Below are 26,632 nucleotides of genomic sequence, written 5' to 3' on the forward strand. Positions count from 1 at the left end.
GGGTATGTGCCCAGTAGTGGGATTGCTGGGTCACATGGTAGTTTTATTCCTAACTTTTAAAGGAATCTCTATACTGTTTTCCATAGTGGCTTTATCAGTTTGCATTCCCACCACAGTGTAAGAAGGTTCCCTTTTCTCCACACCTCTCCAGCATTTATTGTTTGTAGACTTTTTGATGATGGCCAAGAAAATGCACTGGTCATAACAAACACCCTCTTCCAACAACATAAGAGAAGACTCTTTGCATGGACATCACCAGATGGTCAGCACCGAAATCAGATTGATTATATTCTTTGCAGCCAAAGATGGGGAAGCTCTATACAGTCAGCAAAAACAAGACCAGGAGCTGACTGTGGCTCAGACCATGAACTCCTTATTGCCAAATTCAGACTGAAATTGAAGAAAGCAGAGAAAATCACTAGACCATTCAGGTATGACCTAAATCAAATCCCTTATGATTATACAGTGGAAGTGAGAAATAGATTTAAGGGCCTAGATCTGATAGAGTGCCTGATGAACTATGGAATGAGCTTCGTGACATTGTACAGGAGACAAGGATCAAGACCATTCCCATAGAAAAGAAATGCAAAAAAGCAAAATGGCTGTCTGGGGAGGCCTTACAAATAGCTGTGAAAAGAAGAGAAGCGAAAAGCAAAGGAGAAAAGGAAAGATATAAACATCTGAATGCAGAGTTCCAAAGAATAGCAAGAAGAGGTAAGAAAGCCTTCCTCAGTGATCAATGCAAAGAAATACAGGAAAACAACAGAATTGGAAAGACTAGGGATCTCTTCAAGAAAATCAGAGATACCAAGGGAACATTTCATGCAAAGATGAGCTCGATAAAGGACAGAAATGGTATGGACCTAACAGAAGCAGAAGATATTAAGAAGAGATGGCAAGATACACAGAAGAACTGTACAAAAAAGATCTTCACAACCAAGATAATCACGATGGTGTGATCACTCACCTAGACCCAGACATCCTGGAATGTGAAGTCAAGTGGGCCTTAGAAAGCATCACTACAAACAAAGCTAGTGGAGGTGATGGAATTCCAGTTGAGCTATTCCAAATCCTGAAAGATGATGCTGTGAAAGTGCTGCACTCAATATGCCAGCAAATTTGGAAAACTCAGCAGTGGCCACAGGACTGGAAAAGGTCAGTTTTCATTCCAATCCCAAAGAAAGGCAATGCCAAAGAATGCTCAAACTACCCCACAATTGCACTCATCTCACACGCTAGTAAAGTAATGCTCAAAATTCTCCAAGCCAGGCTTCAGCAATACGTGAACTTCCTGTGTTCAAGCTGGTTTTAGAAAAGGCAGAGGAACCAGAGATCAAATTGTCAACATCTGCTGGATCATCGAAAAAGCAAGAGAGTTCCAGAAAAACATCTATTTCTGCTTTATTGACTATGCCAAAGCCTTTGACTGTGTGTATCACAATCAACTGTGGAAAATTCTGAAAGCGGTGGGAATACCAGACCACCTGATCTGCCTCTTGAGAAATTTGTATGCAGGTCAGGAAGCATCAGTTAGAACTGGACATGGAACAACAGACTGGTTCCAAATAGGAAAAGGAGTACGTCAAGGCTGTATATTGTCACCCTGTTTATTTAACTTATATGCAGAGTACATCATGAGAAATGCTGGACTGGAAGAAACACAAACTGGAATCAAGATTGCCGGGAGAAATATCAAAAACCTCAGATATGCATATGACACCACCCTAATGGCAGAAAGTGAAGAGGAACTCAAAAGCCTCTTGATGAAAGTGAAAGAGGAGAGTGAAAAAGTTGGCTTAAAGCTCAACATTCAGAAAACGAAGATCATGGCATCCGGTCCCACCACTTCATGGGAAATAGATGGGGAAACAGTGGAAACAGTGTCAGACTGTATTTTTCTGGGCTCCAAAATCACTGCAGATGGTGACTGCAGCCATGAAATTAAAAGACGCTTACTCCTTGGAAGGAAAGTTGTGACCAACCTAGATAGCATATTCAAAAGCAGAGACATTACTTTGCCAACAAAGGTTTGTCTAGTCAAGGCTATGGTTTTTCCTGTGGTCATGTATGGATGTGAGAGTTGGACTGTGAAGAAGGCTGAGCGCCGAAGAATTGTTGCTTTTGAACTGTGGTGTTGGAGAAGACTCTTGAGAGTCCCTTGGACTGCAAGGAGATCCAACCAGTCCATTCTGAAGGAGATCAGCCCTGGGATTTCTTTGGAAGGAATGATGCTGAAGCTGAAACTCCAGTACTTTGGCCACCTCATGCAAATAGTTGACTCATTGGAAAAGACTCTGATGCTGGGAGGGATTGGGGGCAAGAGGAGAAGGGGACAACAGAGGATGAAATGGCTGGATGGCATCACTGACTCGATGGACATGAGTCTGAGTGAACTCCGGGAGTTGGTGAGGGACAGGGAGGCCTGGTGTGCTGCGATTCATGGGGTCGCAAAGAGTCGGACACAACTGAGCGACTGATCTGATCTGATTTTGATCAGTATGAGATGATACCTCATTGTAGTTTTGATTTGCATTTCTCTAGTAATGAGTGATGTTGAGCATATTTTCATGTGTTTAGCCATCTGCATGTCTTCTTTGGAGAGAGGTCTGTTCAGGTCTTCTGTCCACTTTTTGATTGGGTTGTTTATTTTTCTGGTATTGAGCTGCATGAGCTGCTTGTATATTTTGGAGATTAATTCTTTGTCAGTTGTTTCATTTGCTTTTATTTTCTCCCATTCTGAGGGTTGTCATTTCACCTTTCTAATATTTTCCTTCATTGTTTTCCTTCACTTAAAGCTTTTAAGAAGGTCCTATTTGTTTTTGTTTTTATTTCCATTACTCTGGGAGGTAGATCATAGAGGATCTTGCTGTGATTTACATCAGAGAGTGTTCTGCCTGTGTTTCCCTCTGAGAGTTTTGGGTCTTACATTTGGGTCTTTAATCCATTTTTAGTTTATTTTTGTGTATGGTATTAAGAAGTGTTCTAACTTCATTCTTTTACATGTAGCTGTCAATTTTTCCTAGCACCACTTGTTGAAGAGACTGTCTTTTCTCTATTGTAAATTTTTGCCTCCTTTGTCAAAGACAAGGTGTCCATGGGTGCGTGGATTTATCTTCGGGCTTTCTATCTTGTTCCGTTGGTTTATATTTCTGTTTTTCTGCCAGTACCATACTGTCTTCATGACTGTGGCTTTATAGTTTAATCTGAAGTCAAGAAGGTTGATTCCTCCAGTTCCATTCTTGTTTCTCAAGATTACTTTGGCTTTTTGGGGGTCTTTTGTGTTTCCATACAAATTATGAAATTATTTCTTCTAGTTTTGTGAAAAAATACTGTAGGTAGTTTAATAGGGATTGCATTGAATTTGTAGATTGCTTTGGTTTAAGTCATTTTCACTATATTGATTCTTCCAGTCCAGGAATATAGTATATCTCTTCATCTGTTTGCATTGTCTGATTTCTTTTTTTTGTTTGTTTTGTTTTATTTTTTTTACTTTACAATATTTTATTGGTTCTTCCACACATCAACATGAATCCACCACGGGTGTACACGTGTTCCGCATCCTGAACCCCCCTCCCACCTCCCTCCCCATACCATCCCTCCAGGTCATCCCAGTGCAGCAGCCCCAAGGATCCTGTATCGAACCTGGACTGGCAATTTGTTTCATATATGATATTATACATGTTTCCATGCCATTCCCCCAAATCATCCCACCCTCTCTCTCTCCCACAGAGTCCAAAAGACTGTTCTATACATCCGTGTCTCTTTTGCTGTCTCGCATACAGGGTTATTGTTACCATCTTCCTAATTCCATATGTATGCATTAGTATACTGTATTGGTGTTTTTCTTTCTGGCTTAAAAGGCTCCAGTTTCATCCACCTCATTAGAACTGATTCAAATGTATTCTTTTTAATGGCTGAGTAATACTCCATTGTGTGTATATACCACAGCTTTCTTATCCATTCTTCTGCCAGTGGACATCTAGGTTGCTTCCATGTCCTGGGTATTATAAACAGTGCTGCGATGAACATTGGGGTACACGTGTCTCTTTCAATTCTGGTTTCCTCAGTGTGTATGCCCAGCAGTGGGATTGCTGGGTCATAAGGCAGTTCTATTTCCAGTATTTTAAGGAATCTCCACACTGTTCTCCATAGTGGCTGTACTAGTTTGCATTCCTGCCAACAGTGTAAAAGGGTTCCCTTTTCTCTGCACCCTCTCCAGCATTTATTGCTTGTAGACTTTTGGATAGCAGCCATTCTGACTGGCGTGAAATGGTACCTCATTGTGGTTTTGATTTGCATTTCTTAATGCTTTTGAACTGTGGTGTTGGAGAAGACTCTTGAGAGTCCCTTGGACTGCAAGGAGATCCAACCAGTCCATTCTGAAGCAGATCAGCCTTGGGATTTCTTTGGAAGGAATGATACTAAAGCAGAAACTCCAGTACTTTGGCCACCTCATGAGAAGAGTTGACTCATTGGAAAAGACTCTGATGCTGGGAGGGATTGGGGGCAGTGGGAGAAGGGGACGACAGAGGATGAGATGGCTAGATGGCATCACTGACTCAATGGACGTGAGTTGAGTGAACTCCGGGAGTTGGTAATGGATAGGGAGGCCTGGCATGCTGCGATTCATGGGGTCGCAGAGTCGGACACGACTGAGCGACTGAACTGAACTGTACTGAACTGATAATGAGTGATGTTGAGAATTTTTTCATGTGTTTGTTAGCCATCTGTATGTTTTCTTTGGAGAAATGTCTGTTTAGTTCTTTGGCCCATTTTTTGATTGGGTCGTTTATTTTTCTGGAATTGAGCTGCAGGAGTTGCTTGTATATTTTTGAGATTAATTCTTTGACAGTTGCTTCATTTGCTATTATTTTCTCCCATTCTGAAGGCTGTCTTTTCACCTTGCTTATAATTTTCTTTGTTGTGCAGAAGCTTTTAATTTTAATTAGGTCCCATTTGTTTATTTTTGCTTTTATTTCCAATATTCTGGGAGGTGGATCATAGAGGATCCTGCTGTGATTGATGTCAGAGAGTGTTTTGTCTATGTTCTCCTCTAGGAGTTTTATAGTTTCTGGTGTTACATTTAAATCTTTAATCCATTTTGAGTTTATTTTTGTGTATGATGTTAGAAAGTGTTCTAGTTTCATTCTTTTACAAGTGGTTGACCAGTTTTCCCAGCACCACTTGTTAAAGAGATTGTCTTTAACCCATTGTGTATTCTTGCCTCCTTTATCAAAGATAAGGTGTTCATAGGTGCGTGGATTTATCTCTGGGCTTTCTGTTTTGTTCCACTGATCTATATTTCTGTCTTTGTGCCAGTACTGTACTGTCTTGATGACTGTGGCTTTGTAGTAGAGCCTAAAGTCATGCAGGTTGATTCTTCCAGTTCCATTCTTCTTTCTCAAGATTGCTTTGGCTATTTGAGGTTTTTTGTATTTCCATAGAAATTGTGAAATTATTTGTTCTAGCTCTGTGAAAAATACCATTGGTAGCTTGATAGGGATTGCATTGACTCTATAGATTGCTGTGGATAGTATACTCATTTTCACTATATTGATTCTTCCAATCTATGAACGTGGTATATTTCTCCATCTATTAGTGTCCTCTTTGATTTCTTTCACCAGTGTTTTATAGTTTTCTATATGTAGGTCTTTAGTTTCTTTAGGTAGATATATTCCTAAGTATTTTATTCTTTTCGTTGCAATGGTGAATGGAATTGTTTCCTTAATTTCTCTATTTTCTCATTAGTAGTGTATAGGAATGCAAGGGACTTCTGTGTGTTGTTTTTATATCCTGCAACTTTACTATATTCATTGATTAGCTCTAGTAATTTTCTGGTGGAGTCTTTAGGGTTTTCTATGTAGAGGATCATGTCATCTGCAAACAGTGAGAGTTTTACTTCTTCTTTTCCAATTTGGATTCCTTTTATTCTTTTTCTGCTCTGATTGCTGTGGCCAAAACTTCCAAAACTATGTTGAATAGTAGTGGTGAAAGTGGGCACCCTTGTCTTGTTCCTGACTTTAGGGAAAATGCTTTCAATTTTTCACCATTGAGGATAATGTTTGCTGTGGGTTTGTCATATATAGTTTTTATTATATTGAGGTATGTTCCTTCTATTCCTGCTTTCTGGAGAGTTTTTATCATAAATGGATGTTGAATTTTGTCAAAGGCTTTCTCTGCATCTATTGAGATAATCATATGGTTTTTATTTTTCAATTTGTTAATGTGGTGTATTACATTGATTGATTTGCAGATATTGAAGAATCCTTGCATCGCTGGGATAAAGCCCACTTGGTCATGATGTATGATCTTTTCAATGTGTTGTTGGATTCTGATTGCTAGAATTTTGTTAAGGATTTTTGCATCTATGTTCATCAGTGATATTGGCCTGTAGTTTTCTTTTTTTGTGGCATCTTTGTCTGGTTTTGGTATTAGGGTGATGGTGGCCTCATAGAATGAGTTTGGAAGTTTACCTTCCTCTGCACTTTTCCGGAAGAGTTTGAGTAGGATAGATGTTAGCTCTTCTCTAAATGTTTAGTAGAATTCAGCTGTGAAGCCGTCTGGACCTGGGCTTTTGTTTGCTGGAAGATTTTTGATTACAGTTTCAATTTCCATGCTTGTGATGGGTCTGTTAAGATTTTCTATTCCTGGTTCCGTTTTGGAAAGTTGTACTTTTCTAAGAATTTGTCCATTTCTTCCAAGTTGTCCATTTTATTGGCATATAGTTGCTGATCATAGTCTCTTATGATCCTTTGTATTTCTGTGTTGTCTGTTGTGATCTGTCCATTTTCATTTCTAATTTTATTGATTTGATTTTTCTTCCTTTGTTTTTTAATGAGTCTGGCTAATGGTTTGTCAATTTTATTTATCCTTTCAAAGAACCAGTGTTTGGTTTTGTTGACTTTTGCTATGGTCTCTTTGGTTTCTTTTGCATTTATTTCTGCCCTAATTTTTAAGATTTCTTTCCTTCTACTAACCCTGGGGTTCTTCATTTCTTCTTTTCTAGTTGCTTTAGGTGTAGAGTTAGGTTATTTATTTGACTTTTTTCTTGTTTCTTGAGGTATGCCTGTATTGCTATGAACTTTTCCCTTAGCACTGCTTTTACAGTATCGCACAGGTTTTGGGTTGTTGTGTTTTCATTTTCATTTGTTTCTATGCATATTTTGATTTCTTTTTTTATTTCTTCTGTGATTTGTTGGTTATTCAGCAGCGTGTTGTTCAGCCTCCATATGTTGCAATTTTTAGTAGTTTTTCTCCTGTAATTGAGATCTAATCTTACTGCATTATGGTCGGAAACGATGCTTGGAATGATTTAAATTTTTTTGAATTTACCAAGGCTAGATTTATGGCCCAGGATGTGATCTATCCTGGAGAAGGTTCCATGTGTGCTTGAGAAAAAGGTGAAATTCATTGTTTTGGGGTGAAATGTCCTATAGATATCAATTAGGTCTAGCTGGTGTATTGTATCATTTAAAGTTTGTGTTTCCTTGTTAATTTTCTGTTTAGCTGATCTAACCATAGGTGTGAGTGGGGTATTAAAGTCTCCCACTATTATTGTGTTATTGTTAATTTCCCCTTTCATACTTGTTAGCAGTTGTCTTACGTATTGTGGTGCTCCTATGTTGGATGCATATATATTTATTTATAACTGTTTTATTTTCTTCCTGGATTGATCCTTTGATCATTATGTGTAGTGTCCTTTGTCTCTTTTCACAGCATTTGTTGTAAAGTCTATTTTATCTGATATGAGTATTGCTACTCCTGCTTTCTTTTGGTCTCTGTTTGCATGGAATATCTTTTTCCAGCCCTTCATTTTCAGTCTGTATGTGTCCCCTGTTTTGAAGTGGGTCTCTTGTAGACAACATGTATAGGGATCTTGTTTTTGTATCTATTCAGCCAGTCTTTGTCTTTTGGTTGGGGCATTCAACTCATTTATGTTTAAGGTAATTATTGATAAGTGTGATCCCGTTGCCATTTACTTTATTGTTTTGGGTTCAAGTTTATACACCCTTTTTGTGTTTCCTGTCTAGAGAATCTCCTTTAGTATTTGTTGGAGAGCTGGTTTGGTGGTGCTGCATTCTCTCAGCTTTTGCTTGTCTGTAAAGCTTTTGATTTCTCCTTCATGTTTGAATGAGATCCTTGCTGGGTACAGTAATCTGGGCTGTAGGTTATTTTCTTTCCTCACTTTAAGTATGTCCTGCCATTCTTTCCTGGCCTGAAGAGTTTCTGTTGAAAGATCAACTGTTATCCTTATGGGAATCCCCTTGTGTGTTATTTGTTGTTTTTCCCTTGCTGCTTTTAATATTTGTTCTTTGTGTTTGACCTTTGTTAATTTGATTAATATGTATCTTGGGGTGTTTTGCCTTGGGTTTATCTTGTTTGGGACTCTCTGGGTTTCTTGGACTTGGGTGATTATTTCCTTCCCCATTTTAGGGAAGTTTTCAACTATTATCTCCTCAAGTATTTTCTCATGGTCTTTCTTTTTGTCTTCTTCTTCTGGGACTCCTGTGATTCGAATGTTGGGGCATTTAATGTTGTCCTGGAGGTCTCTGAGATTGTCTTCATTTCTTTTAATTCGTTTTTCTTTTATCCTCTCTGATTCATTTATTTCTACCATTCTATCTTCTACTTCACTAATCCTATCTTCTGTCTCCATTATTCTACTATTTGTTGCCTCCAGAGTGCATTATTCATTATATATTGACTCTCTTTCATTTCTTCTAGGTCCTTGTTAAACCTTTCTTGCATCTTCTTAGTCCTTGTCTCCAGGCTATTTATCTGTGATTCCATTTTTATTTCAAGATTTTGGATCAATTTCACTATCATTATTCGGAATTCTTTATCAGGTAGATTCCCTACCTCTTGCTCGTTTGTTTGGTTTGGTGGGCATTTATCCTGTTCCTTTTCCTGCTGGGTATTCCTCTGTCTCTTCATCTTGTTTATATTGCTGTGTTTGGGGTGGCCTTTCTGTGTTCTGGCAGTTTGTGGAGTTCTCTTTATTGTGGAGTTGCCTCGCTGTGGGTGGGGTTGCACGGGTGGCTTGTCAAGGTTTCCTGGTTAGGGAAGCTTGTGTCAGTGTTCTAGTGGGTGGAGCTGGGTTTCTTCTCTCTGGAGTGCAATGAAGTGTCCAGTAATGAGCTATGAGATGTCAATGGGTTTGGAGTAACTTTGGGAAGCCTGTATATTGAAGCTCAGGGATGTGTTCCTGTGTTGCTGGATAATTTGCTTGGTATGTCTTGCTCTGGAACTTGTTGGCCCTTGGGTGGTGCTTGGTTTCAGTGTAGGTATGGAGGCGTTTGATGAGCTCCTGTCAATTAATATTCCCTGGAGTCAGGAGTTCTCTGGTGTTCTCAGGATTTGGACTTCAGCCACCTGCTTCTGGTTTTCATTCTTATTTTTACAGTAGTCTCTAGACTTCTCCATCTATTCAACACTGTTGATAAAACATCTAGGTTAAATATGAAAAGTTTCTCCACAGTGAGGGACACCCAGAGAGGTTCACAGAGTTACATGGAGAAGAGAAGAGGGAGGAGGGAGTTAGAGGTAACCCGAATGAGATGAGGTGGAATCAAAAGAGCAGAGAGCAAGCTAGTCAGTAATCACTTCCTTATGTGCGCTCCACAGTCTGGACCGCTAAGAGATGTTCAGGGAGTTACACAGAGAAGAGAAGAGGGAGGAAGGAGACAGAGGTGGCCAGGAGGATAAAAGAAGGGAATCCAAAGGAGAGAGACAGATCCAGCCAGTAATCAGTTCCCTAAGTGTTCTCCAATGTCTGGAACACACAGAGATTCACAGAGTTGGGTAGAGAAGAGAAGAGGGAGGGAGGAGATAGAGGCGACCTGATGGAGAAAAAGAGTCCAAAGGGGGGGAGAGCAGTCAAGCCAGTAATCTCGCTCCCAAGTAAAAATGGGTACTGAAGATTACTAGGTTCTTAAAGGTACAAAATTGGTAACAAATACCAAAAAGCAAAAATTAAAAATCTAGAGTAGAGGTTGAATTTTCAAAAATACTATATTAAAGAAAAGAAAAAAAAAACAGTCACAAAAATTATAAATATATATATATGAAGTTTACTTTAAAAAATAGGGTCTCTCTTTTTTTTTTTTGCAAAGTAATAGGTTATAAAAATGAAAATTAAAGGAGTAATAGAGGACTTAAAATTTTTAAAAATTAAAAAAAAAAAGAATGATAGTAAAAATAGTAAAAATATATCTAGGACTTTCTCTGGTGTTGTTGTGGGCAGTGTGGGGTCAGTTCATTTTCGGATAGTTCCTTGGTCCAGCTTATATTTCTCAAGATCTATAGGCCCCTTCCTATATAGTCGGTACTAATGACAGGGTTTTAATCTATTGCACCTGTCACTTCCAAGGCTGTTCCCTTGGTTTTAGCTTCTGTTTGCTGGTCTCTTCAGTGTCTGATTTCTGCCCTGACACAAGGGGGCGGTGGTGAACACTTTTTTAGGCTCACTTGTTCAGTCATGCTGTTGGGAGGGAGGGGCGCTGCAAACAGATTAACATTGGCATGTGCTCGCAGTGTCTCAGCCACACTGGGCCTGCTCCGGCTCACGGCACGTGTGCCCTCCCTGCCCACACTGCTCAGGCTCTAGGTTGCTCTGCCGGGAACCGTCTGAGGCCGGCCGTGGGCTGCATGCACGTCCCAGGTCTAAGCTGCTCAGGTTCAGGTACTCAGGTAGTCCTCAGAGGCCCAGACTCCACTGGGCCTGCATTTTGTGCCCTTCCCAGGTCCGAGCAGCTCAGGTGATGAGGTGTTTGGCGAGCCCAGTTGCTGCGACTTATCACCTCCTCCGTCCCTGCCGCTCAGTTTTCTGGGTGTACAACCAGCGCACCTTCTCAGGTGGATGTTGACCGTCCAGAACCCCAAGAAGTCTTAGTTAGCAAAGAAGCCGGCTTGCAGTTTGATAGATAATGTCTCTCTGGGGCTGTGATTGCCCGCTTCCAGCTCTGGCTGCCTGTCACCGGAGGGGGGTGATGGGCCGGTCTGCAGCTGGCTAGCTCTACTCAGTCCTTTGTTCTGTGAGTGGGCCTGCGGTGTCTTAGGTTAGGGCTTTTCGCGTGGTAGCTATCCCACAGTCTGGTTTGCTAGCCCATGTTAGTTCCCTCAGATTGCTCTTGGGGCATTCAGTCCTGGTCCTTACTCTAAGCAGTGCAGCCCGCGCCTCCCTGCCCAGCCCGCGCCTCCCTGCCCAGCCCCCGCTTGCTAGTGGCCAGCGCAGGCATCTGTGCTGCTTCTCCGCTGGGGGAGTTACCCTTGGGCTCGTAATCTGTGGGTTTTAATTATTTATTTATTTTTCCTCCCTGTTATGTTGCCCTCTGTGGTTCCAAGGCTCTCCACAGACTCGGCACTGAGAGTGTTTCCTGGTGTTTGGAAACTTCTCTCTTTTTAAGACTCCCTTCCCGGGACAGAGCTCCATCCCTACCTCTTTTGTCTCTTTTTTTGTCTTTTATAGTTTTTCCTACCTCCTTTTGAAGACACTGGGCTGCTTTTCTGGGTGCCTGATGTCCTCTGCCGGCATTCAGAAGTTTTTTTTGTGGAATTTATTCAGCGTTTAAATGTCCTTTTGATGAATTTGTGGGGGAGAAAGTGGTCTCCCCGTCCTATTCCTCCTCCGCCATCTTAGGACCGCCCCTGTCGGATTTCTTTTATCGGCATCTTATAGCTTTCTGCATGTAGGCCTTTTGTCTCTTTAGGTAAATTTATTCCTAAATATTTTATTCCTCTTGTTGCCATGGTGAATGGGATTGTTTCCTTAATTTTTCTTTTTGATTTTTCATTGTTAGTGTGTAAGAATGCAATGGATTTGTATATTAATTTAATATCTTGTGACTTTACTGTATTCATTGTTGTTTACAATACTGTATATACTGTATTCATTCATACTGTAGTGATTTTCTGGTGGCTTCTTTAGGGTTTTCTATACAGAGAATCAAGTCATCTGCGAACAGTGAGCACTTTACTTCTTCTTTTCCATTCTGGATTCCTTTAATTTATTTTTCTGATTGCTGTGGCTAGGACTTCCAAAATTATGTTGAATAATAGTGGGGAGAGTGGGTACCCTTGTATTGTTCCTGATTTTAGAGGAAATGCTTTTGATTTTTCACCACTGAGGATAATGTTTGCTTTGGGTTTCTCATATATGGCCTTTATTATGTGAGGTATGTTGCTTCTATGTCTATTTTTGGAGAGTTTTTTTTTTTATCATAAATAGGTGTTGAATTTTGTCAAAGGCTTTCTTTGCATCTTTTGAGATGATCGTATGGTTCTTATTTTTCAATTTGTATCACATTGATTGATTTGCATATATTGGAGAATCCTTACATCCCTGGAATAAAAACCACTTGATCATGATGTATCATCTTTTTAATGTATTGTTGAGTTCTGTTGGCTATAATTTTGTTGAGGATTTTTGCATCTATGTTCATCAGTGATGTTGGCCTATAATTTTCTTTTTTTGTGGCATCTTTGTCCATTTTTTTGGTATCAGGGTGATGGTGGCCTCGTAGATGGGTTTGAGAGTTTTCCTTCCTCTGCAATTTTATGGAAGAGTTGAGCAGGACAGGTGTTAGCTCTTCTCTATACTTTTGGTGGAATTTTCCTGTGAAGCCATTTGGCCCTGGGCTTTTGTTTGTTGGAAGATTTTTTATTACAGTTTCAATTTCTGTGCTTGTGATTGATCGGTCCATATTTTCTGTTTCTTCCTGGTTCAGTTTTGGAAGGTTATACTTTTCTAAGAATTTGTCCGTATCTTCCAAGTTGTCCATTTTATCGGCACATAGTTGTTTATAGTAGTCTCGTATGATCCTTGGTTAGGAGAATTTTAATAGTAGGTAAAGTGTATTAAAGTCTCCATCCCATCATGACCCCATCTGACAAGTTCCTGCCCATTTATCATTGTTTTTTGACTTCTTAAGTGTCTTTCCAGGATTTCTTTATGCATATGTGGAACTATGTGTTTTGTTTTTTTTTTCTTACCGCTTTTACACAAATGGTGGTGTGTTCTATGCACTGTTCTGTATCTTGACTTTTTCCTTAATGTGTCTCAGAGACATGTCCATGTCAGTATCTGGAGAGTTTCTTTTTAAAAAATAACTGTGTAGTATTGCATTGGATGAATTTATTCAACTGTTTCCTTGTTGATGGATATTTAGATTATTTCCATTCCTTTGTTAAAATAAACAGTGCTTCCATGAATAATCTTATAGACATTTTTTCATGCCTGAAAGTGAATCTGTAGGATATATCCTTAGGAGTGGAATTGTTGGCTCAAAGGACATACACATACGTTTGCAGCTTTGATAGATATTTTCAAATTGCTTTCCAAAGGAGGTTTTCCAGTTATACTGCTACAAGTCTCACAGATATACACTATTGACAAATTTGGGAGGGTGCCTATCTTTTTAAGAAACAGACAGGATAGTTTAAATTTCTGGTTTTCTGTATGAGTGATGTTGATACCTTTTCATATATTGAATAGCTCATTTTCCATTTTTGTGAATTGTCTCTTCCAGTCCTTCGCTCTTTTTACTATTTCACTGTTGGACTTCTGATCTTTTCTCTGGTTGATTTGTAAGAGATTATATTTTATATTTTTTTCCCAATTTATTTTCTTTTAATTTTTCCTATAGTTTTTATGTCAGAAAGTGTTGTTATTATTTGGTTAAATTTAGCAATCCATTAAAGGTATTTCTGGCTTCTGGTTGTTGAAGAGCCTGATCCTAGGCCTTGTCTATCCATCCTTTATATACTAGTTTCCATTTGCTAATTCCAAACTCCCACAGCATCCCTTCACCATCTCCCCACCCCCTTGGCAAATAGAAGTCTGTTCTGTTTATCTGTGAGTCTGTTTCCATTTCATGGATAATTCATGTATGTCATATTTTAGATGTCACATATGTGATATCATATGATATTTTTCTCTTGACTTAGTATGATAACCTTTGTCCATCCATGTTGCTGCAAATGCCATTCTTTCATTCTTTTTTACATTTGAGAAGGCTTTCTTGCATTTCTAAAAAGTAGTTTTATCACCCAGGTGTTTGTCCCTGGAGACTTTAGTCCTACACTTTCTTTGAAAAGTATTTGAGAGGTCTTTCACGTCTCTGTTTTAATGTATAGATCACGTCTCCATTCCTTCTATTGAAGAACTGGACCACTTGACCTTTAGGGTTTACCACTGTGACTTTCGCTGATTGCACACTCATCGTGCAGCTCAATAGTCCCTCTGTGTTCATTACCTTGTTTAAAAACAGCTTTATTGAAGTATAACTTACATACTATAACTGCACATATCTAATGTGTACAGTTTGATACCATATACCCATGAAACACCACCAGCATCAGGAGAGTAAACACATTTATTACCCCAGAGTTCCCTGTGGCCCTCTGTAATTTCCTCCTTCTCCCACTCATATCTCCTCCGCAAATAATACCTGCTTTCTGTCATTCTAGGTGAGTTTGTGTTTTCTGAGATTTTATGCAAATGGAATCATGCAGCATGCATTCTGGTTTTTGCCTGGCCTCTCCCACTCAGCATAGTTACTTTGAGACTCGTCTGTATTGTTGCATGTATTGATAGCTCCTTCTTTTTATTGCTCAGTAGTGATCCACTGCATGGGTCTCCACTCTCCACTCTTGTTTATCCATTCACTCATTGATCAAAGTCTGGATTGTTTCCAGTTTTGTGTCCCTTGCATTTCTTGCAAATTGGCAGCTGGATCCAGAGATTTGGCAGACTCAGGTTCAGCCTGTAGAAGGCACAGAACATTCGGTTCCTCTCCTGCTGTGACAGTCACAGCCATAGGTGCTCAATGCCAGCAGCTGTTAATTCATGGGTGGAGTTTCAGGTCTACAACTTATTTTTCATGTATAAGTTGGAACACTCCATAAAGAGCTGCTTCCCCTCATCCTCTACTTGGTTACCTAGTGGTACGCCTCATATAAGGCAGCATAAATCCTGTATTTTTTTCCTTAATTTACCTGTTTTCAAGGGATCCATTCTATCCCTTAATTCTTTGTATAAAATTTGTTTTCTCTTGGGAAACTGGTTATTTCTTCTCTTCTGTTATCACTGTTTCAAAATTTCTGATGTATATCAGCATAGGTCTATTTTCTTCCATCAAGGTGGAAGGTTTTCAGTCTTGAAAAACTTTCAGTTCTAGAAAATGGTACACCCTTTTCTTCCTTGATTCCCTTCTTTCCAGTTTATTCTCTTTCTGTGACTTCTCTTGTTCCGATTTCCCACCTGCTGGATTGGTTTTCTGTTTTCTTATCCTTTATCTTTTTGTTCTACATTTTCTGGGAAATTTCCTGAACTTTATTTTCTAACTCTACAGTTCAGCTTATCATTTCTGCCATCAGATTTTTATCTTCCAGGAGTGATTTCTTTTCTGTGGTGGTGGTTGGACATAGCTTCCTCTTTTTGTTTCGTGAATGCAGCACCTTCTCCCTGAAAACAATGAGTTTTTAAATAATGTTTTCTTCTAGTACTGTGTCTCTTTTCTACAAGTTATCTGTTTATCTGCTTGTGGGTTTGACTTTTCATTGTAGAGATTTTCTTCGAATGTCTGAGAATCTGTGGATGTGTGGTCATACTTATGAGTAGATCATAATCTGGTAAGTTTACTTAAGTGTCAGTGTCTTTCCTATTTCTTCCTGGATTGATCCCTAGAGAAGGATGTTTGGATCTTTATGTTTTGTGAAAATGGTATTCTTGCAATCTAAGTGGGGAAAAGAAGGCTGGGGAGGTCTCAACTTTTAATGTGCATAGTTTTACTCAGAGTCTGTTTTCAGCCTGGTAGCCCTTCATGGTCAACTCTTGCCATAGTCTAAAGACTCTGTGTTCCCTATGCCAGAGAACACCTCCATTCTTATTCCACAGTTTGGGAGAGACTGTTACCTGTTGCATTGAATTGGGGAAGGAATCTCAGATCTGTTTATTTAATTTGCAGGTAATCCTCTTGTTTTTAGCCCCATCTTTGCATCCCTTTTCAAAGCTACCTGGGCCAACAATTCCTTAGTCTTTTGGGGGCCCTGAAGTATAAATTGGATTGCCACTGTGCTTTCTCTGTTGCTGGCATTCTTCAGTCTATTATCAGTATATATGACTCATCTGAAGATTTTATTAAAAATGCTGATTGATTCAACAGCTCCAAGTTGGAGCCTGAGATTCTGTATTTATAATAAGCTCCTTGCTGCTGTTGTTTAGTTGCTAAGTCATGTCTGACTCTTCGCAACCCCATGGAGTGTAGCCCACCAGGCTCCTCTGTCCATGGGATTTCCCAGGCAAGAATACTAGAGTGAGTTGCCATTTTCTTCTCCAAGGGATCTTCCCAACCCTGCTTGGCAGGCAGATTCTGTTCAATTGAGCCACCTAGGAAGCCCATAGCAAGCTCCAATGTGATACTTATGTTCCTGTTCCTGTTTTCTTGGAAAGGAAAGAAACAGCTTCATTGGAGGTTGTGTCATAGCTTATATAGCCAATTTCCTGTTGCTGAATATTTAAATTAATTCTAGATTTTTACTTTTAAATTTAATATTGTGAGATGAAAGCGTTAAAAATAAATAAACAAAACATACCCATTTCCATGTTCGGTTTGAATTTTGAAAGATGTATATTAACTTGTTGAACCACCATCTCAATCCAAATAAATTACATCTTCATCTCTACAAAAAAGTTCCCTGGTGCCTCTGCCCCAGCCTGGCCCTAGGTTTCTACTGATGGTCTGTCTGACCCTATAGATTAGTTCTGCTCTTCTATAATTCCATATAATTGGAATTATACAGTCTGTACTATTTTGTGTTAGGATGTTTTCTTTCAGCATGTTTTTTCAATTTATCCCTGTGTAGCATGTATCAGTACTTTATTCCTTTAGTCCTGTTCTACTGCTATTCTACTTTCTATCCATAAAAAGTATATTCTATGGGTATACTAGCCATTCTTGGTGGCTCAGAGGGTAAAGCATCTGCCTGCAATGCAGGAGACCCAGGTTTGATTCCTGGGTCAGGAAGATCCCCTGGAGAAGGAGATGGCAACCCACTCCAGTACCGTTGCCTGGAAAATCCCATGGATGGAGAAGCCTGGTAGCCTACAGTCCATGGGGTCGCAAAGAGTCGGACACGACTGAGCAACTTCACTTCACTTCATGGGTATACTACTGTTTACGTGGTGCTAGCGGTGAAGAATCCACCTGCCAATGCAGGAGACAAAAAAAAGACTTGGGTTTGATCCCTGGGTCTTGCCTGAAGAATCCTGTGGACAGAGGAGGAGCCTGATGGGCTGTGGTCCGTAGGGTTGCAAAGAGTCAGCCATCACTGAAGCAACTTAACACACAGTTTGTTTATCCATTCGCCTGTTGGTGGATGTGCGGTGTGGGTTTTGGAGCCATGATGAATCAAGCTGCCACACACGTTTGTGTCCAAGTCTCTCTTTGTGGACATACATCTTCATTTTTCTTGGGTGAATACCTAGGAGGAGGATTATTGGATAAAATGGTAATCAAATGTTAACGATGTTGAGAAATCTGCAAACTGTTTAAACACTTTCAGATTGTTCTACATTCTTGTCAACACACATATTGTCAGTCTTTAAATTTTAGCTCCTCTAGTGGGTATGCAACAGTATCTCATGTGGTCTTTGTTTCTTTAACACGTCTGTTCAGATCTTTGGCCCATTTTTTGAAAGGCTAATTATCTTAGAGTTATAAGAGTCTGTTTTTATTCTGGATCTAAGTCATTGATAAGATAACTCTGAATATCATCTCACTGTAAAGTCTGTAGCTTTTGTTTTTCTTAACTATGCTTTTAAAGAGAAGTAAATATTTGCTTTTTAACTGAGTCCAATTTATCAGCCTGTGTGTGTGCATGAACACATGTGCACATGCTGAGAAAGCCTTGACTACTGTTGTGGATGTCCATTTGTTTCTGAGTCACTAAGTCATGTCCAGCTCTTTGTGGCCCTATGGACTGCAGTGTACTAGGCTTCCCTGTCCTTCACTGTCTCCTAGAGTTGGCTCAAACCAGAGTCCATTGAGTCAATGATGCCATCCAACCATCTCATCTTCTGTCGTCCCCTTCTCCTCCTGCCTTCAGTCTTTCCCAGTATCAGAGTCTTTTCCAGTGAGTCAGCTCTTCACATCAGGTGGCCAAAGTATTGGAGCTGTAGCATCAGTCCTTCCAATGAATATTCAGGGTTGATTTCCTTTAGTATTGACTGGTTTGATGTCCTTGCTGTCCAAGAAGAGTCTTCTCCAACACCACAGTTCAAAAGCATCAATTCTTCGGTGCTCAGCCTTGGTCCAGTGCTCACATCCATACATGACTACTGGAAAAGCCATAGCTTTGACTATTCAGGACATTTGTCAGCAAAGTGATGTCTCTGCTATTTAATACACTGTCTAGGTTTGTCATAGCTTTTCTTCTAAGGAGCAAGAGTCTTTTAATTTCATGGCTGTAGTCACTGTCCACAGTAATTTTGGAGTCCAAGAAGATAAAATCTGTCGCTGTTTCCCCCATCTATATGACATGAAGTGTTGGGACCAGATGCGATGATCTTAGTTTTTTGAATGTTGAGTTTTAAGCCAGCATTTTCACTCTCCTTAACCCTCATCAAGAGGCTCTTTAGTTCCTCTTCGCTTTCTGCCATTAGAGTGATATCATCGTATCTGAGTGTTGGTATTTCTTTCCGCAGTCTTGATTCTAGCTTGTCATTCATCCAGCCCAGCGTTTCACATGATGTACTCTGCATGTAAGTTAAATAAGCAGGGTGACAATGTATCCTTGACATACTCCTTTCCCGGTTTGGAACCAGTCCATTGTTCCATGTCCAATTCTAACTGTTGCTTCTTGATCTGCGTACAGGTTTCACAGGAGACAGGTAAGGTGGTCTGATATTCCCATCTCTAGGCATTTTCCACAGTTTGTTGTGATCTACACAGTCAAAGACTTTACTGTAGTCAGTGAAGCAGAAGTAGATATTTTTCTGGAATTCTCTTGCTTCTATGATCCAGCAGATGTTGACAATTTGATCTCTGATTTCTCTACCTTTTCTAAATCCACCTTGAACATCTGGAAGTTCTTGGTTCACATACTGTTGAAGCCTAGCTTGAAGGATTTTGAGCATTACCTTGCTAGCATGTGAAATGAGCGCAATTGTATGGTACTTTGAACATTCTTTGGCATTGCCCTTCTTTGGAATTGGAGTGAAAGCTGACCTTTTTCAGTCTTGCAGCTACTGCTGAGTTTTCCAAATTTGCTGGCATATTGAATGCAGCACTTAACAGCATCATCTTTTAGGATTTGAAATAGCTCAGCTGGAATTCCATCACCTCCACTAGCTTTGGGTCACGCTCCCCCAAATTCTTATCTATCTGAAATGCAACTTCATTTGGAAATAGGTTTTTGCAGATGTAATGAAGATAAGCTCATACCAGAATAAGGAGGGCCCTGAATGCAGTGACCAGGGTTCTTACAAGAAGAGGGGAGGACACACAGAGACAACACAGGGGAGCAGTCCGTGTGAAGATGGAGGCAGAGACAGGTGTCCCGCGGGTGCAAGCCGAGGAGTGCCATGAGTCTCCAGAGACTGCAAGAGGCAGGGAAGGATGCTCCTCTAGAGCTGTAAGGAAGCACAGCCGTGCTGAGACCTTGATTTCAGGTTTCTGGCCCCCAGAACTGTGAGAAAATTAATTTCTGTTGTTGTGACTACCCAGTGGTAATTTTTTATGGCAGCCCTTGGAAACTAATACACCTACTGGGATCACAAAGATCTTCTGTATTCTTCTACAAATTTCAGCTTCACTTCTACAGTTAGCCTTATAATCCATTTGGAGTTTATTTTTGTGGATATGGATATATCCATATGGATATCCATTTTCCAGCACCATTTTTAGAAAATACCATCCTTCCCCTTCTTAATTAACTTGTCCTTTTATTGAGAATCAACTGACCATAAATGTGTGAGTCTACTGGATTCTCTTCTGGTCCATTGATTTATAGAACTATCCTTACAGAAATGCTGCTCAGTTGTTGCCGACTCTATGTGACCCCATGGAATGTAGCCCTTCAGGCTTCTCTGTCCATTGAATTTTCCAGGGAAGAATACTGGAGTGTGTTGCCATTTCCTACTCCAAGGAATCTTTCCAACCCAGAGATCGAACCTGTGTCTGTTGTGTCTCCTGCATTGGTAGGCGGATTCTTTACCACTGGGAATCCCATCCTTATGCTAATGCTGCTGCTACTAAGTCACTTCAGTCATGTCTGACTGTGTGTGACCCTGTGGACAGCAGCCCACCAGGCTCCTCTGTCCCTGGGATTCTCCAGGCAAGAATACTGGAATGGGTTGCCATTTCCTTCTCCAATGCATGCATGCATGCATGCTAAGTCACTTCAGTCCTGTCTGACTGTGTGTGACCCTGTGGACAGCAGCCCACCAGGCTCCTCTGTCCACTGGATTCTCTAGGCAAGGATACTGGAGTGGGGTGCCATTTTCTTCTCCCCCTTATGCTAATACTCCCTTTTTATTTCTGTACCTTTATAACAGTTCTTAAAATCAGGTAATGTAAGTTCACCAACTTTGTTCTTAAAAATTATTTTGGCTCTGTTGGGTCCTTTATATTTCCATATAAATTGTAGAATCAGCTTGCCAATTTCTACAAAAAAACTTGCTGAGTCTTACAATCCATCATAAATGCCTTCATTGATTTAGATCTTCTTTAATTTCTTTCTGCAATGTCTTTATTTATAAGCGTAAAGGGCTTTTAAAATTATGTGTGACACAGACAAAATTATATGTCAATACATTTTTGAGGAATTTAACATGTTCTGATTCCTTCCACTGCCAGTCACCATAGTTCCTCCAGTGTTTGAGTCATAATCTTCAAGATAGCCTTTAAAAAGAACTTCTGCTCAGTCCACAGATGTCAGTCCAGAATTCTTTGAGGTCACCTTCTTTGATCTCCAGTGGGATATGGACACACTTCAAAAATTCCCCACCTGTAACCTTTGGGATCCAAAATCACTGCAGATGGTGACTGCAGCCATGAAATTAAAAGACGCTTACTCCTTGGAAGGAAAGTTATGACCAACCTAGATAGCATATTCAAAAGCAGAGATATTACTTTGCCAACAAAGGTCCGTCTAGTCAAGGCTATGGTTTTTCCAGTGGTCATGTATGGATGTGAGAGTTGGACTGTGAAGAAAGCTGAGAGCCGAAGAATTGATGCTTTTGAACTGTGGTGCTGGAGAAGACTCTTGAGAGTCCCTTGGACTGCAAGGAGATCCAACCAGTCCATCCTAAAGGAGACCAGTCCTGGGTGTTCATTGGAAGGACTGATGCTGAGGCTGAAAATCCAATACTTTGGCTACCTCATGCGAAGAGTTGACTCAGTGGAAAAGACCCTGATGCTGGGAGGGATTGGGGGCAGGAGGAGAAGGGGATGACAGAGGATGAGATGGCTGGATAGCATCACCGACTTGATGGACGTGAGTTTGAGTGAACTCCGGGAGTTGGTGATGGACAGGGAGGCCTGGCATGCTGCGATTCATGGGGTCGCAAAGAGTCGGACACAACTGAGCGACTGAACTGAACCTTTGGGATCCAGTTTTCTCAAGTAATTTATCTTAGGACCATGTTTAGGGTCAGAGGAGACAGATCTGATTGGTTCTTAATTTTGCACACCCTCTAAACATTCATAAAGTTGAAATCATATTCACTCCTAAGCTGTCACATCCTAGGACAGATCACTGGGCTATGCCAGTACCTTTTGAAGTACAGACATTATGTCCTCAAAATGAAAAGTCTTAAAAAAACAAGCCATCCTTGTTTCATGTCAACACTAAAATTAGAGTACTGAATCAATATAATCATTTCTCTCATAGTTTATGCTTTTAAATTATCAACTCTGGAAGCAACCTTTGTGTGTATCAGAACCCACATTACTTGAATCTGTTTTAGGTATCATGTTCCTTCTTATCTGTATCAAAATTGATGCTGAACAGTGAGTTCTAAGTTGCAAAAGAGGATTTAGTTTTGTACCTGTCTATAAGTTTTTGTCCACAAATGATACAAAAGCACACACAAGTGCTATTTCTGAGTGTTTAAGATATTCAGAATACTGTGCTTGCATGTGGCTTGTTAAACTTAGCCCTACGTTTTTCATATTTTTAATGCTATGGAAAATGTGATTTCATTTTCCTATAGCACTGGTATATAGAAATTGATTAAAAAAATTAATCTGCAACCTTGCTAAATTCACTTATTTTAGTAGCTCTTACTGCAGACTTTCTAAGTACATGATCATATCACTCATGATTAAAGACAGCTTTACTTCTTTCCCATATACATGCCTTTTATTTCTTCTTAATGACTTCCTGTGTTAGCTAAGACTTCTAATGAAATGTTGAGGAGGGTTGGAGGGTGGACATCCTTGCATGGCTCCTGATTGTAGGGGAAAAGCACCACTCTTTCAGCATTTGGCTTTTTCATTGATGCTTTTTATCTGGTTGGGAAGTTCCCTTCTCTTTGTTTTTGTGAGAGTGTTTTTTTATCATGTTGGGTTTTGTTAAGTGCCTTTTCTACATCTATTCAGATGATCATATAGTTTTTCTCCTTTATTCTGTTAACATGATGAATTACATTGATTTTCTAGTGTTAAACCAAGATTGCATTAGCTATGGTGTATTAGGTTATATTATTATTTTTGTATATTAATGAATTTAATTTCATAGCATATGTTTTGTTAAGGATTTTTGCCTCATATTCTTGAGGGATGGTACTTTGTAACTCAGTTTTCTTGAAATGTCTTTGCTTTGGTCTTGTAAAGTAAGTTGGAAGGTGTTTCTCTCTTCTGTTCTCTTTGGTATTTCTTCCTTAAATGTTTGGCAGAATTCATCTGTGCAAACATCTGAGCCTAAAATTTTCTTTGTGGGAAGGTTTTTAAGTACAAAATCAATTTCTTTAATAGGAATTTAAAAAACTGTGTTGATATATTTATTTTTACTAGGTTGGGTCTTCATCACTGCACAGGCTTTTCTCTAGTTGCAGCACAGGGGGCTGCTCTCTAGTTGCAGTGCAAGGGCTTCTCATCAGGGCCGCTTCTCTTGTTGCCAACATCAGGCTCCAGAACACGTGGGCTCAGTAGTTGCGGCTGAACGCACTGCTCACGGGGCTTCAGTTGCTACGGCTCCTGTCACGGGGCTTCAGTCGCTACGGCTCCTGTGCTCTGGAGCTTGCTGCTCAGCCCATGGGATCTTCCCAGATCAGGGATTGAACTCGTGTCTCCTGCATTGTCAGGCGACTTCTCTACCACTGAGCCACCGGGAAGCCCTATGAGCCCTATTTTTTTAAGGGATCTTTTTGAATGAGTTTTGGTAGGTTATGTCTTTCCAGAAATTTGTGTGTTTCATCACAGTTGTCTCATTTATTGGAATAAAATTATTCTCAATAGTCCCCTATTATCTTTATAATATTTGTAGGATCTGTACTGAGGCCCTCTCTTTCCTAATTTTCCTAAGTGTCTTTCTCAGTTTGGTTGGAGGTTTACAGTTTTATTGTTTTTTTTGTTTGTTTGTTTCAAAGAACCAGCTTTTGACTGTTTTTTCTGTTGTGTTTTAAAATTTCTGTTGTTTTCTGCTCTTTATTATAGCCTTCCCTTGGTTACTTTGGGATTTACTTTACTCTTTTTTTTTGGCCGCACTGTGAACCATGTGAGATCTTAGTTCCCTGACCAGGGATTGAACCTAGACCCTCAGCAGAAAGAGTGCAGAGTCCTAATCTGCACTCCAGGGAACTCCCTTACTTTTCTTTTTCTTAAGGTGAAAATTTGGGTCACTGAGTCAAGACCTTCTCTTCCAATATAGGCCGATATAAGAATGTCAGAACAACACAGTGCAAAAGCAATTAGTTTAGTGGAAATTAAAACTGAATTTTTATTTTCCTGATTTTCTTATATTTGCATTGCTGCTTTTCAAAATTATTTTTTCTACTATAGATTTATAAATTCTGATAATATAAATAATACATGCTATTCCTTAAGGAAATGTTAAGGGTCCAGAGAATTACAAGGCATTTTAAGTGTCAGGATAGGCCATAACATATAATCATGAATCCTTCCAGCTTGATGTAACTGTCTCCTTGCTTACACTGTCCATCCGTTCTGAATCCCCGGGGGCTTTGCTGCTCTGCCGCACACAGTCACTCAAGAACCCGGGTTGACAGGTCCCACTGTGTTGAGCTATACTGTCTGGAATACATGCCATCGATTCCCTGTGTAACCTGAGGAAGAGTACCCTGAGGGACTCTGCTCTGCTCCTATGGGTACCAGTAATCTACATAGTCACTCTTACTTGGAAAGCTCGTTCACATAAGTTAGATCCCCTTCTACATTTCCAGTTGTGAGCTGAGCCATAATTGTGGCTTCCTGAAGAGTTTGAAGTCAGACAAGGTTAAACTTCAAGCTTTAACAGTTAACAGTCATGCATCCCAGGGAAATGTGCTGGTTAACCCCCGAACGTTTCCTCATAGGAAAAAATGCCTACTTTTCATGATGCTAGTAAGGCTTAGGAAAAAAGTATGTGAAAACACTGGACAAGGCTAATACATTATTTCTCCCACAGGCTTTCTTCGCTCAGGAGGTTCAGCAAATCCAGCTACAGGCTAATCTAATTTTCTGTATAACAATAGACCAGAATGTTAGCTGTGCTCATCTTCCCATCCTGTTAATGCAGACGGTTTTGTTAAATTTTTCTGTGATTGTGTAACACAGCTATTTGATTGTAATAATGCTATGAAGTTATATACCTTTTTTGTTTTACTCTCAAACTTTCATTAATGTACAGCAGACTCTACAAAAGCTACATGTGTGATATTGCAGCTGATTTTTATAGATGAGAATTCAGCTGCCTGCTGTTGAGCCAGATACTGAAGTAATTTGTGAAATGTGAAAGAGTACAACTGTGCTCACTCAGTTTTCTGTTTGGGAAAAGAATTTTTCACTTAAAAAAAATGTTATGTTAACATGAAACAAGTGTCAAAAGGTCCTGAAACAAAACAATTGAGAACTGCTAGTTAGGCTCTGAACCTGTGGGTGAAGACTGCCGTGTGAGCAGGATTCCTGTTATCCACACTTGTATCTCAGGGTCTTTGATGACTTCATCCAAGCATCAGGGTCTCCAGCAGTGATACAGAACCCGCCTGCCAGTGCAGGAGACCCAAGAGACTCAGGTTCAATTCCTAGGCCAGGAAGATCCCCTGGAGGAGGAAATGGTAACCCACTCCAGTATTCTTGCTTGGAGAATCCCATGGACAGAGGAGCCTGGCAGGCTACAGTCCATGGTGTCTCAAAGAGTTGGACATGCAGAAAGAAAAACACCAATATGGTACATTAATGCATACATATGGAATTTAGAAAGATAGTAACGATGACCCTATATGCAAGACAGCAAAAGAGACACAGATATAAAGAACAGACTTTTGGACTCTGGGAGAAGGTGAGGGTGGGATGATTTGAGAGAATAGCATTGAAAGATGTATATTACCATATGTGAAATAGATCGCCAGTCCAGGTTCGATGCATGAAACAGGGCACTCAAAGCCAGTGCACTGGGACAACCCTGAGGGATGGGATGGGGAGGGAGGTAGAGGGGTGTTCAGGATGGGGGACACATGTCCACCCATGGCTGATTCACATTAATCTATGGCAAAAACTACTACAATATTGTAAAGTAATTAGCCTCCAATTAAAATAATTTTTAAAAACATTAAAAAAAAACTGAACACATGTGCACACACACACACACACACACATAATCTAAGTATCTCTTTTCTTCCTTTTGCTGGAAAAAAGATTATAAACAATTAGTTACTTGCTCTAATCTCACAAATAGTTTTTCTAAGCAGAGATCTGGAGGCAGTTGCACTGAGCTGCAATTATTTAGATGGCTATTAATCATGGTTATTTTTGTTTTCTTTCACCACAGCTTATTTGCATGGCGTTTTGGTGTGCCAGGAACAAAAAATAAGATAATTAAAGGCAGTGAAACTGAAGTAAAATAGGAAGATCATCAGCCAAGAAGGGCCTATTGGAGGAAGCAGAGTAAGTATAGTGTGTCATTAAGAATTCGTTGGGTTGTATTAATACGTGGGAAAGCAGAGATTGGGTCAGTGAAAAGAAATAATGTTTTGTTTCTCTCAGGCCTAGGCTGCTAATACTTCTAAACTGGCCAGATCACACAGCAAGCCCAAAGATGCCTTGAAAAGGACTTGCACATTAACTTCCTAAGTTGTATAAGAGCATGACTTGATTCATAAGTAGTCTAAAACGTCATGCAGGAAAGGATCGTATCTCAATAAATCTGAATCCTAGTAGTCAAGGGAATACTGGGGACAGGTAACCTATCAAAGGACTTTTGTCCAACAAAATACTGCAATTTAAAATACTTTCAGTGGTTTCTGGAGGACGTGGGGTGTAACATTTTCACCTAAGAAAGTTTTGGTTTCCACGTCATTTTCCAACATACTTCCCTTTGACTGCTAAAAAGTAATAAAAATTGCCTAAATTGCTTGTCTTCCCTGGGTCTTGTTTTTCTTGCCTCTGAAGTTTCTTACAGCTCTGTGATTCTC

The 26,632-nt window shown here is 39.9% G+C and overlaps 1 protein-coding gene and 1 non-coding gene across 13 annotated transcripts in view; one reads left to right on the forward strand and one right to left on the reverse strand.

Moving 5' to 3' along the window:
- GPR160 (G protein-coupled receptor 160) overlaps positions 1–26,632 on the forward strand; it is a 70,012-nt gene that overhangs the window by 36,758 nt on the left and 6,622 nt on the right. For all 12 annotated transcript variants that reach the window (XM_086394022.1, XM_086394009.1, XM_086394000.1 and 9 more), the window contains one exon: positions 25,990–26,105. The gene's annotated coding sequence lies outside the window, so the exon portion shown is untranslated. The remainder of the gene's footprint in view (positions 1–25,989; positions 26,106–26,632) is intronic.
- On the reverse strand, positions 21,972–22,098 carry LOC147379510 (small nucleolar RNA SNORA40). Its single transcript, XR_015135425.1, has one exon. It is a non-coding gene; the product is annotated as a small nucleolar RNA SNORA40 (small nucleolar RNA).

The sequence above is a fragment of the Bos grunniens genome, chromosome 1 (assembly GCF_055505025.1).
Source record: "Bos grunniens cultivar Pamir isolate PY7600 chromosome 1, Bosgru_T2T1.0, whole genome shotgun sequence".
Taxonomy (NCBI): Eukaryota; Metazoa; Chordata; class Mammalia; order Artiodactyla; family Bovidae; genus Bos; species Bos grunniens.